The 13,089-nt window shown below is 48.0% G+C and overlaps 1 protein-coding gene across 11 annotated transcripts in view; it reads left to right on the top strand.

Annotated features, from left to right (window-relative positions):
* The window catches only part of TP63 (tumor protein p63), a 205,385-nt gene that overhangs the window by 106,957 nt on the left and 85,339 nt on the right, over window positions 1-13,089 (top strand). The gene's annotated exons all lie outside the window — the stretch shown is intronic.

The raw sequence follows: 13,089 nt of genomic DNA, 5'->3' as shown, positions 1-13,089 counted from the left end.
GTGCCAGTCATACATTTTAACGTTTTTAGAAGGTCTCTTTCTCTAAGTCTATAATATATAACTAAACTATTGTTGTATGTAAAGTAAATAAGGTTTTTAAAATGTTTAAGAAGCTTCTTTTAAAATTAAATTAAAATGCAGAGACCCCCGGACCGGCGGCCAGGACCTGGGCAGTGAGAGTGCCGCTGAAAGTCAGCTCGCGTGCCGCCTTCGGCACACGTGCCATAGGTTGCCTACCCCTGCTCTAGCCACTGGCAGCGTGAGTGCTGTAGCTGGAGAAGGTGAGTTTGACTCCCTCTCCCTCCGTGCACATACCTTCCTTGCATGCCCCTAAGCTAGCCGTCCTCCTGCGCGGCCCCTTGCTGAACCAGTTCAGCAGAATGCCTTTCTCCCAGCAGTCTCCTTGGTCAGAGCTTTCTGAGCTGGTTCAAAAAAAATCCCTGTTTTAAAATCCATCTTTCAGCCCCTGTGGAGATCAGGCTTTATTGCTGTCCGAATGTTGTCTGCTGGGCATTTGTGCACATGTCAGCAGAGAAGGTTTTCTCAATTGCAGTAACTTGCATAGCATAGTACTCGAAGATATGCTGGTGCTGTACATTCTACCATACCTGCAACAAAGGGCTTGTCTATGCAGCAAGTAACTGCGTGGTAAGTCAAGGTGGGACTCCACAGCGCATCAGCTTCCTGCGCAGTAACCTCCCACGTGGACATTGCTACAGGACAGTGGAAGTCACGGACTGCAGCTTGCTAACTGTGCTCCAGGGCTTTCGGTGCATTGTGGCACGGTCCACACAGTGAGCTGGCATGCGGAAGCTGGTGCATTGTAGATTCGCACTCGGGCTTGCTGTGCAGTCACTCGCTGTCTAGACAAGCCCAAAGAGAACTGCTGCAAAACTCTCCTGGGATTTACCCTATAAGAACAGGCCATCAGATCCAGGGTCTTCACACAGTGGCCCATGCATCTTCCCTTCCCCTAGTCTTGCCACCTGTTCATATGGACTGTGTTCCTGGCTAATTGCAATCCTGCATCACTGGTATAAGAGCAATCAGCAAACTAATTGTAGGTGCAATGTGGGATTGTGGATGCTGCATGATTAGGAGTGCAGCCATTAAAGAGGGGTGGGGGGATGTTTATGTTGTTTTTAGGTTTCAGGGTTAACATCCATTCATCTCAATGAGAGCAGTTGACCCCCCTCTCCCCGCAAGAGATTGTTTCCCTCTCTGCAGACTCTGTCAGGCAGCAATAGAATTATAGATTTATAGAAGTTTAGGGTTGGAAGAGACCTCAGCAGGTCATCTAGTCCAGCCCCCTGCTCAAAGCAGGATCAACCCCAGCTAAATCATCCCAGCCAGGGCTTTGTCAAGCCTGACCTTAAAAACCTCTAAGGATGGAGATTCCACCACCTCCCTAGGGAACCCATTCCAGTGCTTCACCACCCTCCTAGTGAAATAGAGTTTCCTAATATCCAACCTAGACCTCCCCCACTGCAACTTGAGACCATTGCTCCTTGTTCTGTTTCACCACCCTCCTAGTGAAATCGTGTGTCATCAGTTCTTGTTTAGAAGGTTCCCTTAGGAACCCAAGAAGCTTGAAAGCTGAGAGTTTTGTGTTTAAGTTCTAACTCCTATAGTAATCAGGTCTGCCAGAGTAGTCCCGGTATGACATACTGCCACTTGCTGGTGCAGCCCAACCTGGATTGATTTCTGAACTCAGCTGTTGATCAGTTCATGGCCTGCAGAAGCCCATATAATGATTATCAAAGCAAGGTAAAATGTACCTTTTATATTCCAGTATAGGAACCACAGTCCAGGGCCTGAGTCCTCTTTTGACACTTGCTGTAGAGATAAGTAACAAAGAAGCCAGTCTCTGCCCTACATGTCAGGCAGGACTCTGGAGGCAACAGATACTTAACTTTAAGCTCATGAACAATCCCAGTGATCTTAGTTAAAGTTAAACACATGCTTCAAGTCAGAGGTCCCCAACCTTGAAGGACCGTGGCGGCGGTCGAGCATCCGCCAAAATGCCGCCGAATTTCAGCGGCATTTCGGCGGATGCTCGACTGCCGGCCAGGATGTGGGTGCATTTAGATGCCCCCGCGGGCGCCGCATTGGGGACGCCTGCTTTAAGTGCTTTGCAGGGTAAGAACCTTAGCAAGTGGAAGATTGAGGGCGGCTGACAGAGGTGTGAGATTGAAGGGCAAAGAGGAGGTGGCTGCATTCTTGGGGTAGCTGGATGCATTCTAGGGGTTGCTGGCTAATACAAGACATACACCGATTGGAGCTAAGAGGCATGGACTTAAAAAAAAAAATCAGGAGGCGTGTCTGTATTGCAATAGTCGACTCAGATGTGATGTGTGCTTCCAGAGGCAGCAATTGAAGCTGCTTCGTCACAAAAGGGCTGGGCACTGGAAGAGAAATGCATTATGTAGCAACACCAGCATGCTGGGTAGATGAATCCAGATGGCTCGTGTGGTCATCTTTTTCCATCCCTAAACGTTCCGGGATTGACCATGGAAGGATAGATGGGAAGCTTGCAGACCGTTTAGACATTTGATCAAACTTTTATTTGCACCGCTGTCTGGGTTCATGCATGAAAGGGTTTCTGAGGCTTGCCAAGTTTTTATTTTTCTGCATGCAGATACATTTGTTTAGTGAAGATTGAGATTATGCAAAAGTATTCCTGTAATGAGCAATCTTTTCCACTTATTTTATTCATCTGTGGTGCCTGTGACCTCCCCTGCAACTCCTGTCTTGTTTTCAGTTGTATTTCTGAGCACTCCCCATTCAGCCATCACATTTTAATATTACTGAGTGTTTATCTTCTGCAACGTATGTACCTCCAAACTCTGCTGCTCACCAGGTTTGAAATACCTATATTCCATGGGACCGCAGGTTCAAATCCAGAAGGGGTCAACTCAACCTCTTCTGAGGCAGGTACATTGGATACTAAGATTCTTTCCATGGACTCCAAAGCTTCCGTGGTGCTTTTGTTGTTGTTAAAATATGTTTGCAAAGTTTCCCTTCCTCTCATTGCTGTGTTAGCTGTCTGGCTGCTGCCCAGAGTCAGCTGCATTTCTGTTTGTAAAGAGCTTTGGGGACGAAGGGTGCTCCTTAAGTGTAACAATATTATCACTTTCCTGAATTCTTATTGGTATTGAAAAAATTATCTTGAAAGTTTTATTCAGTCTTGAATGGCTTTGGATTTGACCTGGACCTAAAATTATAACACTGGGTTCAGATCTAGGGAATTCCTACCATCCTGCCTTTGGATGACTTTATGGATCCATTCCTTGTGTGGCATGTACAGTATAATATGCTGAAGAATAAAAATGTTACATCTGACTGCAAGCTCCTTGGGACAGGGACTGTCTTGTCTTTGTGTGTACCGACTGCACCTAGCACACTGTGTGCGCTTCTGGAGTGCAAACAATCATAAATAAAACTAACTCGTTAGCCAAGAGCACCGTAGGTGTTCACGGTGCTTTACCCAGTTAAAGTAGCTGCCCTGAGGAGCTGAGAGTCTAATGCAGTTTCATAAAATGCAGTAGGATTAAACATCAAAGAGAGAAGGGAGAGAAAATGGTGGGAACACAGCATTCAAAGCAATCCCAGGCCTCCTGTTTGAGTAGGATGGGTTCAGAACATCCCTGGTGGATGTGGCTGGACAAGGTGATTTAGCTCCGCCAGTCTGGGGTCAGTGTTGGAAGGGTGAGTTGAGTGGCCTAGCTGTCTTCTCTGGAGACTTGGCTTCAGATCCCCAGTTTGTGAGGATTGGAGGAATTGATAGGAGTTGCTGTTCTAAGGAACCTAACATCCTGCTCCTATGCAAATAGCCTACCACAAAAGAAGCAACCGCCCTCCAAAAAACCTGATCTTCCGTGAGCAAGCAGGATAATCTCCAAAATTTTCCATGATGCTGCATGTGTTATGAAGCAATAACACTTTCCATCTTCAGAGGGCTGCACGAACATTCATTTAAAGTGATCTTGATCTGAAAGCAACGTGCGCTGGCTGCTTTTGCTGCCAGTGTCTGGAAACTAGCAAAGAAGAAGCTTATCCTGTTCATGTAAGAAACTTCATATGCCGCTGTCTGTCCTGATTGGTAGGCTCCATTCCCAGTTGTAAAGATTGTTCCTGTTATTTCTCTTAAACCTTTTAACTTAAGCAGTAAATACCTTAGTTGGCCTTAGGCAAGTGAAGCTCAGACAAACCACTAAGTGTATTAGTACACAAATATAAGTGGACCGCAGCCATCCTATGTTTCCTATAGTTTGTTTTCATTAGTTCGTACTATCCTTGTAAACTGGGGTGACGAGCAGGATGCTTCCTCATTGCTAACCTGGAATTAGAATTCGCAACCTGCTTGCCCAAATCAGATTTTGTGTTCAAAACTCTATATCAGCATGACCTGAATATGGGCAGAGCATGAGATCAGGCTCCTAGCTTTGGGTCAGGGAATAGAAACAGGGCATCCAGCCTCTGTCCAGGACATGGGTTCATGGTGCAGTTGGTGTTCCACTGTTGTCCTGATCTCTAACCTACCCCGCACAGTGCTGTCTGTTTCCTTTCTCCCAGGGCTAGGCAGGGCTTTTTCCTTGCCACTTTGTAATGGAGACTCTGTTTTGAACCATTAGGATCTTTCTTGTGCCCCCGGAGGATATTGAAGCAGGAGTGAGAAATGTATCTGCATTGCAAGAATCCTACATGGCTGGAGCTCATGCTCCATGTCATCTGTGCTCTGCCAGTTGTCACCTGCGCCTGCTTTGGCTCCTGTAACACTTTCCACACGGTGCCCGGTGTGTGGCTTGACCTCCCTGAGCAATTCTGCAAGGCAGCAACCTGCTCCAGCCATTCTCCCGAAGTGAATCTAATTCACTTGTATTGTTCTTTTAATCTGTTTGATGTACCTTTCCATCTGCCCTGAGTGTGAGATCCTTGGGGTGCAGGGATGCCTTGAGTGTCTGGCAAGCGTCTCTCACATATTGCTAGAGCCCTACCAAATTTATGGTCCATTTCGGTCGATTTCACGGTCATAGGATTTTAAAAATCATAAATTTTCATTATTTCTGCTATTTAAATGTGAAATTTCATGGTGTTGTAATTGTAGGGGTTCTGACCCAAAAAGTTGTTGTGTGGGGGGGAGGGTCAGAAGGTTATTGTAGGGGGGTTGCGGTACTGCTACCTGTACTTCTGTGCTGCTGCTGGTGGCGGCGCTGCCTTCAGAGCTGGGCAGCTGGAGAGCGGCGGCTGGAGCCCAGCTCCGAAGGCAGAGCCGCCGCCAGCAGCAGCACGGAAGGAAGGATGGCATGGTACGGTATTGCCACCCTTCCTTCTGCGCTGCTGCCTTCAGAGCTGGGCCCTCGGTCAGCAGCTGCCGACCTCTGGCCACCCAGAGAAGAAAGGCACACTGCAGCTGGGAGCATGCGTCCCAGCATGGGTAGACGGACGCGCTAGCTCCGCTCGTGCTAGTGCACTAAAAATAGCTGTGTAGCCAGGGTGCCTGGGCGGGGCTCGGGTTAGCTGGCTGAGTACAAACCCACCCGCCTTCTCCCCAGCTGCAGTGTAGACATACCCTAAGAGAACTAAAATCGTTGCAGCCGATGACTCTCTTTTTTGTATCGGATTGACAAAAGTGGAAAGTTGTCCAAGCAGGAGGCACTGGTTTAAAAATGAATCCATTGCCAGAACTTTTATATCAGCTGTGCATTTCCTGTAAGTAATCTGTAACTTATCCCGCCCTCACTCTCCTGGCTTCCCCTTATCTTGTATAAGTGACACCCGTTCCCTGACTCGCTTATGTAAGAGAAAACCTGACCTTGTCAACAGTTACTCTTTATTTTTAATAAACCAAACCAAAGAACTTTCTCTAATCCGTCACCACCCTCCGCTCTTCCTTCTTCTCCTTTGTTTAGTTTATCCTTTCTTTATCCTCCGCAAGAACCTGCATCTCATGGCACGGCATATAGCAGTACCGTTTGTGACGGCAGGCTTTTGTGTACATCAGGGAGGCTCTTGTGAGAGCAACTGGCACGGCATAACTTCTCATGAGCAGTGTGGCTTGAATGGGAAAAATCTCAGCCTTGCAACTTTGCAATCATAGGGTTGTTCCCCGTTTCCCAAAGGGCCTGACACGTCATTCCATAGCTGCAGGAGGAGTGTGGTTTAATGGTTAGGGCAGGCCGGGGAGTCAGCTGACCTGGGTGCTCATCTGCCACAGACTTAATGTGTGACCTTGGGCAAGTCCGTTAGCGTCTCTGTTTCCATTCTCCGCCATCTGCAGAATAATTGCCTAGCTTACAGCAACGCTGGATACTTAACGCATTACATGTTTGTGGAGCACTTTGAAATCTTCAGATGAAAGATGTGACCGGGCGCCAAGTATGATTACTACAGGGGCAAAACCGCTGCTGATGTCAGGGAGGCTTTGCCTGCAGAATCACTAGAGAGTTGGGCCCCAAAAGCCTGTTTCAGCAAAAAAATAGGGTTTCTTTCCACACGATAGCTCTCGCTGCCTTGTTAAAAGTTCCCTAGTCTTGTGGTGCTTTCTGTGCAGTGAAAGCCTGCTACGATTTTCTGATCAGCTTGCTTGCAAAGATCGTGGCTCTCACCAAGCACTTTTATCCTTTCAGTCATGATACACTAGTTAGAGCAGGGGTGGGCAAACTTTTTGGCCTGAGGGCCACATCGGGGAATAGAAATTGTATGGTAGGCCATGAATGCTCACAAAATTGGGGTTGGGGTGTGGGCTCTGGGGTGGGGCTGGGGATGAGGAGTTTGGGATGTAGGAGGGTGCTCTGGGCTGCGACAGAGGGGTTTGGCGGTGGGAGGGGGATCAGGGGTGCAGGAAGGGGTGGGGCTGGGGATGAGAGGTTTGGGGTGCAGGAGGGTGCTCCGGGCTGGGATCAAGGGATTTGGAGAGTGGGAGGGGGATCAGGGCAGGGGTGCGGGAAGGGATGCAGGTTCCAGCAGGGGGTGCGGGTTCTGGGGTGGGGCTGGGGATGAGAGGTTTGGGGTGCAGGAAGGTGCTCCGGGCTGGGATCGAGGGGTTTGGAGAGTGGGAGGGGGATCAGGGCAGGGGTGCGGGAAGGGGTGCAGGTTCCAGCAGGGGGTGCGGGTTCTGGGGTGGGGCTGGGGATGAGAGGTTTGGGGTGCAGGAAGGTGCTCTGGGCTGGGATCGAGGGGTTTGGAGAGTGGGAGGTGCAGGTTCCAGCAGGGTTGTGGGGGGGGGCTGGGGATGAGAGGTTTGGGGTGCAGGAAGGTGCTCCGGGCTGGGATCGAGGGGTTTGGAGAGTGGGAGGGGGATCAGGGCTGGGGCAGGGGTACGGGAAGGGGTGCAGGTTCCAGCTGGGGGTGCGGGTTCTGGGGTGGGGCTGGGGATGAGAGGTTTGGGATTCAGGAGGGTGCTCCAGGCTGGGATCGAGGGGTTTGGAGAGCAGGAGGGGGATCAGGGCTGGGACGGGGTTGGGACGTGGGGAGAGGCTCGGGGGTGCAGGTTCCAAGCCACATGGTCTGACCCCCGACCCAGTGCTCCGGCCGGAGCGGGGTGAGCCAGGTCCGGCCCACGGGCTGTGGATTTTCCACCCCTGAATTAGAGACTGCTTTAAAAGAATTTAGCATGGCAGTGCTTGATTTTATTTGCACAAAAATCAGTGAATAATAGGACTGTCAGAAATAGAATACAAGTAACACTTTCTGTTGATTAAATTCTGGGTACTATCCAGATGATCATAATGGTCCCTTCTGATCTTAAGTTCTATGATTCTATGATGCCAGTTTCAGTTCGTATGTTGCAGGGTTGTAGGTACTGTAGGTAACATGAGCCTGGGTGTCAGGCAGGTCTGGTTACTATTTAGCACGGTCTGCCATGGGCCCTGTGGTGGTCCCAGTGGGAGCAGGCTCCACTTCCAAGCCTTGTCACTGCAGAAAAGGGGCTGGAGGTTTTTGGATGGTGCAGGGAAATGGAAAGGAATGAAGACCTTGCATAATCTTGGCTGCGTAATTGAGCCATTCTAGAGGAGTGTCTTGCTCCTTATTAAAAAGGGCTCAACACCTGTAGTGAAGCCTCCTCAGGGGCTGTGCCTACCCTTCCTAAACCAATATTGCAAATCTGTTGTGAAGGAACTGGTTTTGTTTCACAATTTTCCCCTCTGCAGTGTTATCTCCCAACACGATCCCATTAACACTCTAATTAGCCCTTGAGGCATTCGGTGGAGATACCAGACTGTAACCGCTCAAATAGGCTGCGTGTGCAGATGTTTACCCAGGGTCAGAGGGCAGGCCTGTTGTGACAGCCAATTGGGGAAGGCGCACTTCTTTGGGGAGGGAAAGCCGAGATATCCTGTGGGTGTCAACCGATTGCAGAGCTGCTTTGCTGCCTTCAGGGAGTCTCAGTTTTTCCTCTGCAATTTGCAAAAGCGATTGTGTGTGTGTGTGCTGCAGGTTGCCAGCAAAGTGCAGTTTGAGATTTTGGGAAGGGAGGAAGGAATGCACTGAATTTTGAAGACTCTGGGACATACGGCTTTAAAAGCAGTCTTGCCTGTTACACCTACCCCTAACCTCTTAGCCCCTCTGCCCATTCTTGTGTCCATCCAACCCCATTTTCCTGTCATCCAGTTGTGTTCTCTCCCCGGTTGCTGTGGGGGAGAGAGACATGCTTAAGGAAAATTGACTGTGGTGAAACTGACTGTACACCAAGTTCTGTCAAGTGCACCAACTGAATAAAATGGGGAGTGGCTTCCTCTAATCTCTTTGAACTGTAGCCATTGCAGGTCCGGATCCTACAGCTTCTTGTGTGGGCCCAGCAGCCTGTTCGCATGTGTCGTGCTACTGAAAAGAGTCTACTTGTGCGCCAAACGTTGCAGGATCAGAAGATGTTACTAGGAGCACTAGAGGGTAAAGTGCTTTCTCCCAAAGGTGTCATCTTTCTGTAGTTGATTAGGTCTTTTTAAAAAACAAAACACAACTTAAAGAAAAAAATCTTTGGGTTACTCATTGCCTTTGCTCAGTGATTATCAACCTGTGGTCCATGGACCCCTGGGAGTGCGTAGACTATGCCTAAGATTTCCAAAGGGGTCTGCACCTCTTGAAATTTGTTTAGGGGTCCGCAACTGAGAAAAGGTTGAAAACCCATGCCTTAGCTGGAGATACTTCTCTTGTGCTTTATGCTGTTTCTTTACTTTTTGCTCTTCAACTTGACTTGAACAATGAAAATAAATTGGTTGGCTTTGCTTCTGTTTCTAGTAAGTTTCACTTCACAGTTTGCATTTGTATAGTAGGATAGGGACATACTTTCAAGAAAATTTTCACTGGGGAAGAAAACCCGTGAAAATATTTCATAACTTTTTAATTCCTACATCCCCCAGCTATTTAAGGGTGTCTCATATTAAGCATTCAGTAGTTATCCAAAGGAGGTAACAAACCAGTGTCGTTTCTTTTTTCCTTCTTTTATCTAAACCTACATTTGTAAATGCTGCTGCGCTGAGCTGGTTTTACCATTCTCCTGAACAGCTTATCTACATGCTGATTTGTGAAATTAAGTGGGGAGGTGTGAGGAGTTTTTGCTTTGATCTGCAGGAAGTTCAGGCTGAACCACCTAATAGGCGCGCGCGCACACACACACAAACACACCCCTGCTACAAGAATTGCATAATCATTTAATTGTATTGTCATCAGGTTTCTGAGACATGTCTGTGACACTTGGCATTGTGGCTGAAAGCAGTGTCACTTTAGACTTCAGGAAGGGATAATGCTACAGTGAAGTCTGATTCTTAAACAACAACAAACGTGTTTTATAATCCACTCCGCACTATCTGGACAGCGGGGAAACAGGAGAACTTGAATGAAGAGTGTGACTTGGCTGATGTCACACTTGCTGCAGAAGGTTATACAGTCACATGCAGTACCAGGACTCTGGCTTTAATAATGAAGCTGTGCAGTGTGCTATAAAGCCAGAAGCAGTGTACTTTGGATGACGTGTTAAATCAAGGTCTCTTCTGAGTATGCGTATGATGTCCATCCAAGTAAAATGGCTTCCGATGCTTTCTAGGAAGATCAAGGAATGATGCTGTCAGTATTCCAGCTGGACTTTCAAAAGTGACTAGTGCGGGTTTTGGGATGCCCAGACTGAGACCTCTTATAGGGTCCTGACTTTCAGAGGGTGGATGATTGGCACTTTCTGAGAATTGTCTCGCTTAAGGTCTCAAGTTGAACATCCAAAAACTGAAGTGCTAACACTTTGGGTTTCCATACCCTCGTCAAAAGAACAGATTAAACTGGAGCAAAACCCCAAAGTGTTGAACAAGAATATTCTGACCTTAACACACAGAACATCTCCCCTTGGAAATCCCTCTAGAAAGCTGTGGTCTGTAGATAAGCACCTCGGTAGCATTCACTTTCCTTCAAAGGGGCTGCCAAGTATATTGCTGCTTGGGAATCTAATCAGAGCTCATTTTAGAGGCACAATCTCCTCTCTCCCCCCTCCCCACCCCCCCAGTTAGTCCGGCACAGCCAATAGGGGATACAGGAGGCCAAGCTGTATTCCATTCTGTCTCCTGCATTGCCATAAGAATGGTCCACTTGATTCAGATCTCAGAAGGTTTATTTCTAATGATAACATAAGAGGCAAAATGATCAAGCCTTGATCTTTCACTGCCTGGGGGCAGGGAAAGGGGGGGACAAGCTGCCAGCGTAAGGAAAAGGGCGGGAGGGGGCGGCAGGGCAAATATCCTGTAACCTGAGCATATTTGATCTGAAGCAGTGAAACCATAAACATGAAATCCCCACCGCGGTGTGTGAGAAACACTTTCCTGACTGCAGCCGTTCTGTCCCAAGGTAGCGAAGCATTTATGTCCCGTGGTTACAGTTTGAGGCCCTGACTCACCGTCATACTTGTGCATTCCATGTGATGCATCAGGTTGCCTCATGCCGCTGCAGCGTATGTCTGCCTTTGTCACTTGCTGACTCTTACCTTCCCCAGAAGCAGAGCGGAGAGGGGTGTATCCAGCTGTTCCTTTGTGACAGCCCTGCAGAGGAGACTTCTCCCACAGTGCTGTCGGAGCCAGTGCATCTGAGGGAGACGCAGTGCTGACTAGCCAACGCCATATATTTGTGGCATATTTTATATGCCCAGAAGAAGAGTAGGTAGCTGTGGATACCATACATTACCTCTAGGTAAATCTAGAGCTTCATGTACAACTGAAGTGCAGCTGTCGGTAGGGTGGAACATCGCTGCTGTTGAACTGCTCACAGGAACACGGAATAAATGACTCTGACCATTAGGGAACAAGGAGAGGATGGTTTGGGATCAACAGGGCTAGAATGAGGACGGTCTAGAGTGACAGTCTGTGCCTGCTGCACCCCTCTGTTACTCCTGGACTCTTTCTCTTCTAAGAAAGACTTTGTCCCTCTTCAGTATTGCGAGGTTCTGAGAACACCTCACATTCTGCTAATCTGCAAAGGGGTGGGGGGGGGGATGGACCCATTGCACCCTTATTCATAGAAGTAATGAAGTCCTTTTCAGTGTCTCTCACCTCCTTGTCCCCCTCCTCCCTCCCCCCCCCCAAGATTGGAATTAGTGAGGCGTCTGAGGCTGGGTGATTCTCCCAAGGAGATGCACAGAATTAGTGGCAGAGTTGGAAATAGGAACAGTTTCCTAATCCAACCACTAGACAACACTTAAGCGCTTAGTGCCTACGTAAAGGTTAGCTCTCCTGTATCTGTTAATGAACAGTACCGGGTACTTCAAAGGATACAATCTGTCCATAACCATGGAGCCAGTCTTGCAGCCATGTTTGGAATCCCTTACTCTCCTCGCATACACTCCTGCTGGTCGTTCTCTCAAGCCTTGAAGCATGAGGTTTGACTTCAGTTTGAGCAGTAGCAGCCTGGAGAGAAGTTATCAGTTGGTAGTAGGTCTGTTAGTGACTCCTAGACATAAAAATCCAGGAGCACTGTAATTATATTTCAAAGGCAAGCAGTTCTGTCTCACCTGGACTCTTGTAAAAAGTGTTTATTTTCTCCCATCTGACACACCTTATAACTGCTCTTTCAAAAGCAGGCCAGATGAGTTTCCTTTCGTGTATTCTCCACACACAGCCCATTCACGCGTGGCTACATGTCATGGTGACAGACTCCCTGTGTTCAAAGAGGTGGCATTTTCAATAAGGCTGATGTGGCGCACAACTCTGCTGCCGTTAAGGCAAGCTAAGGCTGAGCATGTTTGGCAAACCCGGCTGAGATGCACAAATGGGAACTTTGGAAGCACCAATCTGTGGAAGTCTGCTGGGATGCTGTTCCCCTACGTCCCCTGTTACTTACAAAATCAGGGTAATTTATTATTTTTTCTGAGCCAGGTGGCAGCAGGGTAACTTTCTGTCCATCTCTCCTCCCTCCTGCACAGACAGGCCCGGGAGGGCTGAGTGAGGATAACAAGCCAGGCCATAAACTCCTATTTGTGTTTTTAAATATTTAATAAATCCTGCTGTAGAGAGCATCCAGGTGCTTTCTGGCTTTTGGGTGCCCTTTAAATTATTGGAACAATACGCTTCCGCTGCGGAGCAGCCAGATTTTAAGACTCTCCCATGGCAGTGCTCAGAACCAGGAGACGTTTTGGACTAGCTGCTTTTAAACTTTTTTTTTTTTATATTTGAGTTTGGAGTATTTTTATGGCCTATTACACGTATGGGTGGGGGAGGGGGGAATATAGGATACAAATAAGTTACCTAAAGCAATTGCAGATAAGGGGATGGCATTTGTTGGTGCACTACATGCACTCTGTCGCTCTATTATCTGCAAATGCTTTTAGGGAGGGGTGTGTGTGTGTGTGAGTGTGTGTGTGTGAGAGAGAGACAGATATAAACACACACTGTGAGGTTTCTTAGTACTTCTGGGGGGAAGGATTTTAACACAGTGATCACAGGCCTGGCCATTTCCCTGCGTTACTATTTGAGATCTGGAGCACCTCCCGAGTGTTTTGGGAGCAGGAGAGAAGAAATCTGTTTGAGAAGAAATCCATGAAAATCTCAGCAGTAAAGAAAAGAGCTGCTCTGAGAAGCTTCTCTTGAACGCGCCCATGGTTTTGTTTTTTTTTCT

The sequence above is a fragment of the Mauremys reevesii genome, linkage group 9 (assembly GCF_016161935.1).
Source record: "Mauremys reevesii isolate NIE-2019 linkage group 9, ASM1616193v1, whole genome shotgun sequence".
In the NCBI taxonomy this organism is placed as follows: domain Eukaryota; kingdom Metazoa; phylum Chordata; order Testudines; family Geoemydidae; genus Mauremys; species Mauremys reevesii.
The sequence above is the reverse complement of the archived record's forward strand: the minus strand, read 5'-3'. Positions and strand labels throughout refer to the sequence as shown.